Raw genomic sequence first — 9,686 nt, 5'->3', positions numbered from 1 at the left:
GCCCTCGGCTCCACCCCCCGCGGCTGGCGCCTTACGGCGAGCGCGGCTGGAGAGGGGGCACCCCTGCGCGTCGCCACTGTGCCTTGACTTCCCCTATCCCCATCCCCATGCAGAACTGGCTACGTTAAGGCATGGCTGGGATGTAAAAAACGGGCTCTGCCCTATCTAGCGAGGTTGAGGCCTTAAGGCACAGGGCAGCCCTTGTAAGGCGCTGTGGCAGATGTCGGGTACAAATGAATACCCATGGGCACTGGTCCACCCCAGCGTTCCAGCACCAGGTGAATTAGGCGCCAGAGCCTGTCAGGAATCAGGCTTGTAGCAGATGACATCCTGCTTGTGGGGGATGAAGGACGTGAGGAACAGGCTCTCCCAAGACCCTGACGCTAAGCTGCAACAGCTCCTAGGCAGGTGCCCAGAGCAGATTGATGAGCTGAACTCAGACAAGATGAAGCTGGGAAACTGAGAGCCATTAAGGAAACACCCAGACCACAAGATGTGAAGGGAGTCCAGAGATTTATAGGCAGAGCTAACTACCTTTCCAGATTCTGCACATGCTCATCAGAGGCATGCAAAACTTTGAGACAGCTAACACACAAGGCAGCATGGGACTAGAGAGAAGCCCAGGAGTAGGCATTTGAAAGGATAAAGAAACTTATAAGCAAGGCACCAGTCTTGAGGTATTACAAACCAGCAGAGCAACTACAGCTACAGTGCGATGCCTCAGAAGGAGGCCTAGGAGCAGAATTAATGTGGAACCAGCAGCACCCAGGCAGGCCCCACCGATACAGAACGAGGGCACGCTCAAATAGGAGAGGAACCCAGGGCTGCGCTCTTTGAAATGGAGCGCAGGGCATGCTGTCTTCTACTTCAGCATATCAGTGCAGGGACAGCTGTGAGTTAGCTTTTTGAGACTCCTGTCAATGGCAGAGCTGTACTGCTTACTAAGTGAGCCAAATAGTTTGCGCTATTTGAGTGCCTCTTCAGGTGTCAAGTGGAATCTCCTTATTGTGGCTGAAAGGCTAAAATAAGTGGATTCTACTCTAAGAATGTCCCAAATCTAGAGGTTTTCAAGACCACTACTTCAGTCCAGATCCCTGCTTGAAAGAATCATACTTGAGTCTGCAGTCAATAAATGCTACTTGTAACACTTGTCCATTTCATTTCCTGACACCATCAATTTCCATTGTCCAACATGGAAAGAGAATAGTGCAGGAGAGGAGCTATGGGTGGAAACCAAGGGTGAAATAGAGATGGAGAAAAGTACCCTTACAGACTTAAGAAGGAAAAAAATCACTTGTCTCTATTAAATGAGAAGTGGATGGGGAAGCGCTGAAAGAGGCAAGAAGAAAAGAATGTGAACACAAGGAGGAACCAAGGATGCTGTATTTCTATCGCCAAGGATTGGGTGTTTTACTGGGAACTGAAAATAACTATACACATGCAGTAATAAAGACCAAAACAGTCCAGTTTGATCAGCTGTCAACATGATATGATAAATGTTTAATAAAATATCAGAGACTGTTAAGGCCTGGTTCTCCATTGCGCTCTTCTTAACACAGATGTAATACCAGTGGGGTAATGCAGTAGAGCTGGGGCTGGAGGGCGAGTGATCCACTCTGGCCTTAAACACTGAAGCTGTGTTCATGACTCATTAGATGGGAAGAACTGCTTCCCTATTGCTTCTCTCTGGTTTTAGATTTATTGTACAATAATTGCTTTGGTATTAACTGCTTGGAAGAGATTTTTCTCATAAATATCTTTCAGTTTAAATGCTTTTTTCACTTAACCTGCACTCAACTGTCTGACCCAAAAAATCAGGTCTCAGGGGATCATTCCAAAAAAAATTGAGGTAAGAATGATGCTTTTGCAGTAAGAAACGAAAGAAAAAAGCTGAATGCCTGCTCTAAGAATATGGATGTAAAATAAATTCTCTGTTTTCGAAGCATTAACAAACAAATGGAGATGAGCCCATATACATAAGCTAACTAAAGGTGATTAGGATCACTTGCACTGCACCCAGATTATGCAATTCTGTTGTCCTGCTATATAAGTTACTGTAACAACCACTTAAGTCATCTTTCTTATTTTTATTTAATACTCCCAGAATGGTATTGCCCAGTAAGTGTCCCTTGCAATAACGATAACGGCAAACAAGTATCCTGGTATAATCTGAGCTGTTTGTTTTATCTTTTTGCTTCTATGTACATAAGAGATCAATGGCTTGGTAACACCTACCTTGCAAAGAAGTTTTTGAAGAAGCTGATATATAGCATAAGTAATGGAAAAGAGGGAGGAAAGAGACAGTGCATCCTTATGAAGAAAACTGTTTTCCTACTTTCATCCTTGTATTCATCTTCCATTTTATAAAACACCTACTTCTCTTATTCTCATACAAAATATGTGGAACTAACTTGTCTACTGTGCATATAATCCTCTGTAAAGCTACAATTGCCAAAAAGATCTCAAAACACTTCACAGATATTTCAGCTAGTGGTAGTATCAGTGGGGACAAACTATGTTTAGACATCCAATTCCCACAGAAAAACAATAGCTTAGAAGAGCTTGTTTTGCCAATTACATTACTCTAACTGTCCTGATAGAGTTTAATTGATATAGATACAGCATCAAAACTCCCCCTTGGGCACTTACTCTGGAATAAGAGTAACTTTTTGATTCAGTTATACTTATTCTGGAATAAGACCAGCTTTCTTCTGGTTTGGTCTAAGCATCTTTCAAGTCAGAAAAGGCACTTTTATAACTGGAATACACGTGTCTAACAAAGTGGATAAATCAGTATAATCATAATGGTTAAACTTTGTCCTTTAGTTTATACCACTATAACTTTCTCATGCAAAAAGTCTAAAAAGGAACTAAAGAATGGCCTTGCCTCAGGATCTGATAACACCTTCATCTTCAACCAATTTTGGGAACCTGACTTACTCAGCAGTAGACCTTAAGCTTCTTAACATGTATATACAATAGACATTACCCACATTTTACTGCTAGCATAAATGAGGTACAGAGAGGCTGAAGGCCAGACTGAGAACTGACATCTGGGGTGCTCAGTGCCTTTGAAAACAAAGCCCCAAGCAACTGAGGTCCCCATGTCACTCTGCACAACCAGCTCTGAAGACTTCCCACCCGTGCTCTAACATTGGTTTGGCACCTTGCCAAATTACATCTGCCTCAAATATCACATGAGAGGGACTGAAACTGCTACTTCTCAACAACTTCTCTCAGGTTTTCCCAGCCCCAACATCTAATGAAGCCAGATCAAAACACAAATGTGCCTAAAAGTACTTACAGGCTCATACAGCTCCTCGTTGTTCCTAGAACAAAAAGGTATAGGCATTAATACATCCCATGGGTGCTCACAGAAGTGACCATTTTTGCCTGATCTGGGCCCTGAAAGCACTCTACAGCCATGACCAAACACAAGTGCATGGCCGTAGAACACTGTAAAAGGGCCTGATCCCACAACAATCTGAACCTTCATTGAATGAGGGTTCAGATGAACATGCTCCAAAACAGAGCACCTTCAGTAACTTGTGTCTGTGCATGCTGGGAGCAGAGCTGGGCTGACACAGCTCAGCCCTGCTCCTGGCACTGTCTTCAGAATGGGAGTGGGGAAAAGAATGGAGGGAGTTGGGTCTGGGTTTTTTTCACTCAGCACTGAAGGCTGCGGAAGGTAGATTGGAGGGCCCCCTCCCACCATCCTCCTGGAGGCATGTGTGCAGCCATCAGCAGCAAGAAGGTTCAGGTCCCTCATAGCTCCCCCACTGTCTGCCTCTAGCACGCCAAATTGAGGCGTAGGTCAGGGTGTTTTTGATACTCTGGCCAAAAATGTTGCCAACCTCTGGCATGATTTCCTGGCAGACCAGACAGTATTCATCACTTGTAAATACTTCCCTTGAGGAGTTGTGCCCAGTGATTAGCATAATGACAGCACAGCCACCTTAAAACAAGGATTGTTTTGTCTTCACACTGACTTTGGCTCCTGGTAGCACTTTAGGTAGTAATGTAAATGATCTTCAGCACGTGAACCTGGGAATAGCCTCATCACATGTTACCACTGGACATGGTTAGTGAGATTAAATGACCCTTATTTGCTGATGACTAAAGAAACATTGTCTGTCTAGAGCCTTTCTAATTCCTCTCTCTAGATTCTGACTAGCTTGAATCCTCCTACTGGTCTACGCATGTGAAAGACTGACAGGTAAGACCCAGAGAGCAGCAAAGACCTGGGACTACTCAGAGCATGAATGCTTGCTCTCATCTACCCAGGCAAGATACTGCACTGCCCTCACATATGCCACTACCCACAAAAATGACTGAATCTCTGGGTAACAAATCAGTGATTCCCTCACATGCTGTGAGCAACACTGTACACCACTTAAGAGTCTTCTCATTGATCCATTGTCAAATGTATTTGACAGAAAGAAGTTTCACTCTTCCTAAGAAATTTTGCCACAAGGACTAGGGACTTGCTAGTGCCATTCAGTCATCACTAGTGAAAAGCAAGAGATCCATACCCAAGCCAGGGATACCACTTTGACCTGTACAGAGACTACCCAAGAGAGGACAACAAACATCAGAACAGGACACACAGACAGGTGTAACAGCAAAACCCCAGTGAGGGAGTGTTACTTATGTGAGCTGAGCTGTATGGGCAGAGAGGCTAGGGACTGCAAACCTAGGGACTAGGTGAGTGGTTCTGTAGTCTGTATATTACTGGAAAGAAGCCACAAAAAAAAGAAGTCACAAGACAACCCTAAGGGGAAGCTGAGAACCAGTGCTTTTTGGTCACAGAATTTGCTGAATGTGGTAGACTGGGGGATTTCTGAGCAAGGAAACTGTCTGTGTTCAGGGAAGCAGGACTCTGTAGAAATTTTACAAATAAACCATATTGTCCCATAGAATATATCTGGCCAGTCCCATCCCTTACTGGCCAACCCTAGAGGCAACAGCATTAGCAAACTTAACTTATTTACAAGTGCCAAATGAAGTTAGATTCTTCTCTCAGTTATAATGATGTAAACCAGGGCAACACCGTTATCTCAGATTTACATGAGTGAAACTGTAAGCAGAAATAAGAGCTGGTTTCAAAGGGGGTTGGAGCCAGCTCACAGAAATCATTTCCTGTGGAGCAGGATGAAGGTGTGTATCTGACTCTCGTTTATCTTCCTAGGAACTCCATTAGCTTAGTAAGACTCAGTGCTATAAGCTTCATTGATATGTTTGCTCAGCACAGGTCTCCACCCAGCTCTAACAAAACTCCCAAGTCCAGGCCCTGGAGCAGGTTCAGGTTAAACCCTTGGCAAGTCTCTCAGGGGGGAGACTGGGAGTCTCAGATACTCCCAAACCCTAGACAAATCTAAAAGGTGGCAGCAGCCACTCCACCCTGCTCTCAAGGGTATTCCAGGTGCAACACATATTTCCATAAGGATACTTTAAAGGTTCCAGCACATGCGGGTTAACAGCAGGAAATAATTCAGATTCTGGGAGCTTCTCCTCCATGCCCCATTTCCCTTTCTGCTTAGCATCTGAAGTGGAGAGAAGATCATGTGGCGGATTTTGGCTGTAGGAACATTACAGAAGAGGATGGTGTCAGGGACAGGAGCATTTCTAAATAGCCTGGATTCCTGCATCCTCCCTTTTCTGCTTGAAGCCAAAAAGCTTCATTTCACAGCATCTGAGGGTGCATCACTGGGGGACTGTTTTGTGCAGCTCTGACTTAAGGTGTCTCTAGCTCTCAGGCAGCAATTTCAGACAATGATGATCATTTTAATAAACTGTGATTCACTACTTTTACATACCGGCTAATCTCTGCTGCTCCTCCCTCCTCCTCAGAGGTTTCTGCAGCCGCCACTGCTGTCTCTCCTTCTAAAAGAGGAATAGGAGACAGAATGCGTGAGGAGAATTGATAAAGCCTTTACACAAAGCCCCACTTGCCAGGAAACAGGCAGTGCAGAGACACACAAATCCAGGGAGGATCTGCAGGGGATAAACTGCTCCAAATGTCACCTTGTAGAAAGGAGGTGATCGGAGATGAGCAACACAGCTGAGGAGCTGCAGAAAATATTTCCAGTTGGTTGTGATTTTCAGTCAACTTCCAAATTCTGCCCATTCTGGATGTTGCGGATGCAGGGGAACCAATAAAGTCTTGGTTGGGTAACAGTACCACCTCCCAGGAAGCAGAATGCTACTATTACTCACTTCCAGTTAAAAATAGAAAATGGCAGCTGAGCAACATGCCTCCTCATGAGAAAGGAGCTCACTTGATGGAGTAGTATGATTTTGGGAGTGGCATACTCATGGATGACTATACACTGTAGGGCTGAGACCTAGGAGAAAGCAGAATACATCAGGATGTACCATCAGTTCTTGGAATATCAGATTTGACTTCAGTCTCTGAGGGTAAAATGAAGCAGAGAATATTTTTCATGCATTTTTGACTTGTAGATGGAGGAATAAGATTTTACCGGAGGGGGCAGGAGATACTAGAGCTGGCAAGGACCTCTGCCCATACTGCATTTATGTGGGTAATGGAACTTTCAGGCTTTTTTCCTGCAACCCTGCACTGTTGCCTGCTCTTTAATTGTGCTTTCTGCATGACCAGTCCATCAGTATCTGTCCCCACACAGTCACTTGATCCCTATGGGAACAGTTACAGGGTAAGTTTCCTCAGAGGGAGGAAGTGATGTCTGTCCCCTCTTATTATCAGGACACTTCTGATGTCCTTTCTTTTGCAAATGGGCATGGGGCACTCCAAGGAACTGAGAATGTGTGAGCCCAAGTCCACCAGCAGGTGCTGTTGCCACAGCTTGGTGTCCTGGACTTGGCACACTAAACAAGTCAGCTGCATAATACAGCAACATTGAGAATTCCCTAATATGAGGGACAGATATGAACAAAGTTTGGTCACCCCTGGCTGCAGAAGAGAGATGGAGGAGGCTTGCTCTGTGCAACTCTGACAGGCTTTCTTCGTTTTAGGGCAAAGCTACACTGCAAAAAGGTGTGATTATACCATGTGCCCATGAAACTGTGCTAAACTAATCTAGCTGGCACAAGTAATAGTAGTGGTGAAGATGTGACAGTCTGGGTTTAGCACACATTAGCAACCACAGTATGCGTGCAAAGTTCCTGGAGGATTTACATTTTGTTTGCTAGTGCACATTAAAGTTTATTCCAGTACATCTTCACTGGTGTGAAACACATGCTATAGTCTCACCTTCCTTTTGCTGCACAGAAATGCTTGTAGTAAAGAGCAGGGCGGGAAGTGATCACTTGCTGTGTGAGGCAAATGAAATATCCTGTTCTCATTTCAGCCTAAGCAAAGAGCTCCCTTACCTGAACAAGAAACTAATCTTACCTCCTGAACGAAGGAGGCAGCTCCCAGTTTATCTTTGTTCTCTTCTTGCTGAGATGTGGAACAGGGCAGGTCAAATGGTGGAGGCATGACTAGGCAGTATTCTCATGAAGGACAAGTATACTGGGCTTGTGGGGGATGCAGCTGAGAGTGTTCCTGTATTTGTAATTTCTCTGTATTGTTCTCTGTTTTTATGCCAAATTTCTGCAACCCAGAGCTTAGTAGAACAGCCTGGGTTTTGCCAGTGCAGTGCTAGAGAAGGCACCGCACTGACTGCCTGGAACTGAGTGCTAGTGATGGTTTTGGATGTCTTCAGCTACAGTAATCATTGAAAGAACGACAGATCTGCTTTGCCTACATGCCTTTCTGAGCGTGTTCTCTCTCCTCCTGCTCTCCTATTGCAGCTCCCATTGCTGCCTGTCAGTCTCTTGCTGCCTCCAAGTCTAAGAAACAAACATAATTTATCTGAATAAAGGAAAAGAGAACTGTAACATCAACCAGGGTCTCATGGATCATATGTCATCTCCCAGGAAATGGGATACTCAGTGGCACAAATCCAGCAGGGGCCCCTGGGCCAGGTACTTATGTTCCATGAGAACCTGGCCTTGATCAGATAGAGAGAGTCGTGTCCCAATGGTGAGCCTGTTTGTGTTTTATTAGGAAATCTTGCCTTGCAGCAGGAGATTTCTCAGAAAAGTACGTTCCTGATCCAGGAGGCTGGACAGTAACTTCCAGGGGAAAACTATCGTGTTTTGAGTCGGCACTTATTGTAGTGTAGCGTGGGTACACCCAAGGGTGTGCCCTGTTCTCAATTGGATGGGACAGGTAGGCAGGAAGGGGGTGCTGTGAGAGGGATGCCAGAATTTCAAGTGGGTCCTTCTTTCCTCTATAGAGTTATCCCAAGCCCAAAGTTCTTAACTATATACAATTTACTGAGTTACCAACATATATATAAAACTCTTTAAAATAGATACAATTGCAAATATAAATACAAATATACATATAAAGTTCTGTTAGCTGGAGGAAGTCAGCCCTAGGGAGGGCATTCAGGTAAGTACCTGTACCTCAGGCCCAGAAGAGGGGTGGATCCCAGGACAGTCAGTACAGCAAGTTTATACCACAAGTGGGTTAGCTAATAAAGACATCCTTACAGAGCCCATTATTCAGAATTAATACACCCAACTATTTATAACACCAACAATAACAATAGATACTGAATAGGAAACAACTATACCAGATATTAGATCTGCCCTATCTGGGTTCCAACCACTTGGTTCCTCAAACGGGATAGGGTCTTCTCCCCCTAGGTCCACTCCTCCCAGGGTCCCTTGCCCGGGGGCACCTCCCCTGTGGGACCCGGGTTCCCGGTAACTCACAGTACTTCCTCTGGGGGCTGTCAATCTGGCCTCTGGGTCCCCACACTGTCTCAGGCCTCCTGGACCCGCTGGCCTCGAGTTGAGGGTTCTTCCCTCTGGGCCCTGCGTTGGGCACCCAGGGAGCTCCTATGGGAGATGAGCCCTCACTGGCTCCAGATCTCCAGCCTCATGCCAGGGGTCTTTCCCCTTCCTGGGCTTTGCTCGCGGCACTGGGGCTCTTTTAGTTTAATGCTGAGCCACACTGCAGGGCTCTGGCTATCTGGCCTAAAGCCAGGGCTAACTTGAGCAGCCTGGAGCTGCTCCCAGGGGGACTCTTCATGTGCAAACCTGTGCACTGTGTGGGGCCCAAGCAGCCTTGAGCTGCTCCCAGGGCTGGCTCAATGTGCGCCACTCGCATACCTCCCTGCCCGGCCGCCTGCCCAAGTTACAGACCTGAGCCTCCCTGCTGCAGCTCCTAAGGCCTGGGCCCATGCGCCGCCCTGCACACCGTGGGACCCGCAGGCCCTCTGGGGTTGCAGGCTTGAGCCACCGCTCACAGCTCCCAGAGCCCTAACTCCATGCGCCAAAATGCACACCGTGACACCTGGCAGGGTTGCAGGCTCAAACCGCCACTTGAGACTCCCAAAGCCTGGACTCCGTGTGCTGAACCTATAAGCCAGTTAGTCTTACCTCAAATCTGGGCAAGCTTTTTGAGAAAATTATTCTGGCACATGTCCACGAGGGGCCAGCAGGGGAGATTATGCTTAGGGGCAACCAACACGGGTTCATTAGAGGCAGGTCCTGTCAGACCAACCTGGTGGCCTTCTACGACCAGGTCACCAAATCCTTAGATGCAGGGGTAGCAGTGGATGTAGTCTTTCTGGACTTTCAGAAGGCCTTTGACACCGTCTCTCACCCTGTTCTCATTAAAAAACTGGGGGACTGTGGTGTCCACACCCACA

General features: G+C 46.2%; 1 long non-coding RNA gene across 1 annotated transcript; it reads right to left on the bottom strand.

The window, feature by feature from the left end:
• Positions 1 to 5,763: 5,763 nt before the first annotated feature.
• LOC109290854 lies at positions 5,764 to 8,280 on the bottom strand. The gene is made up of 2 exons (XR_002095696.1): positions 7,728 to 8,280; positions 5,764 to 6,344 (listed from the first exon to the last, which is right to left on the bottom strand). It is a non-coding gene; the product is annotated as an uncharacterized LOC109290854 (long non-coding RNA).
• Positions 8,281 to 9,686: the final 1,406 nt, after the last annotated feature.

This window comes from Gavialis gangeticus, unplaced genomic scaffold, assembly GCF_001723915.1.
Source record: "Gavialis gangeticus isolate Ggan-Ray unplaced genomic scaffold, GavGan_comp1, whole genome shotgun sequence".
In the NCBI taxonomy this organism is placed as follows: Eukaryota; Metazoa; Chordata; order Crocodylia; family Gavialidae; genus Gavialis; species Gavialis gangeticus.
Note: the sequence above shows the minus strand (reverse complement) of the source record. Positions and strands in the feature narration are given on the sequence as shown.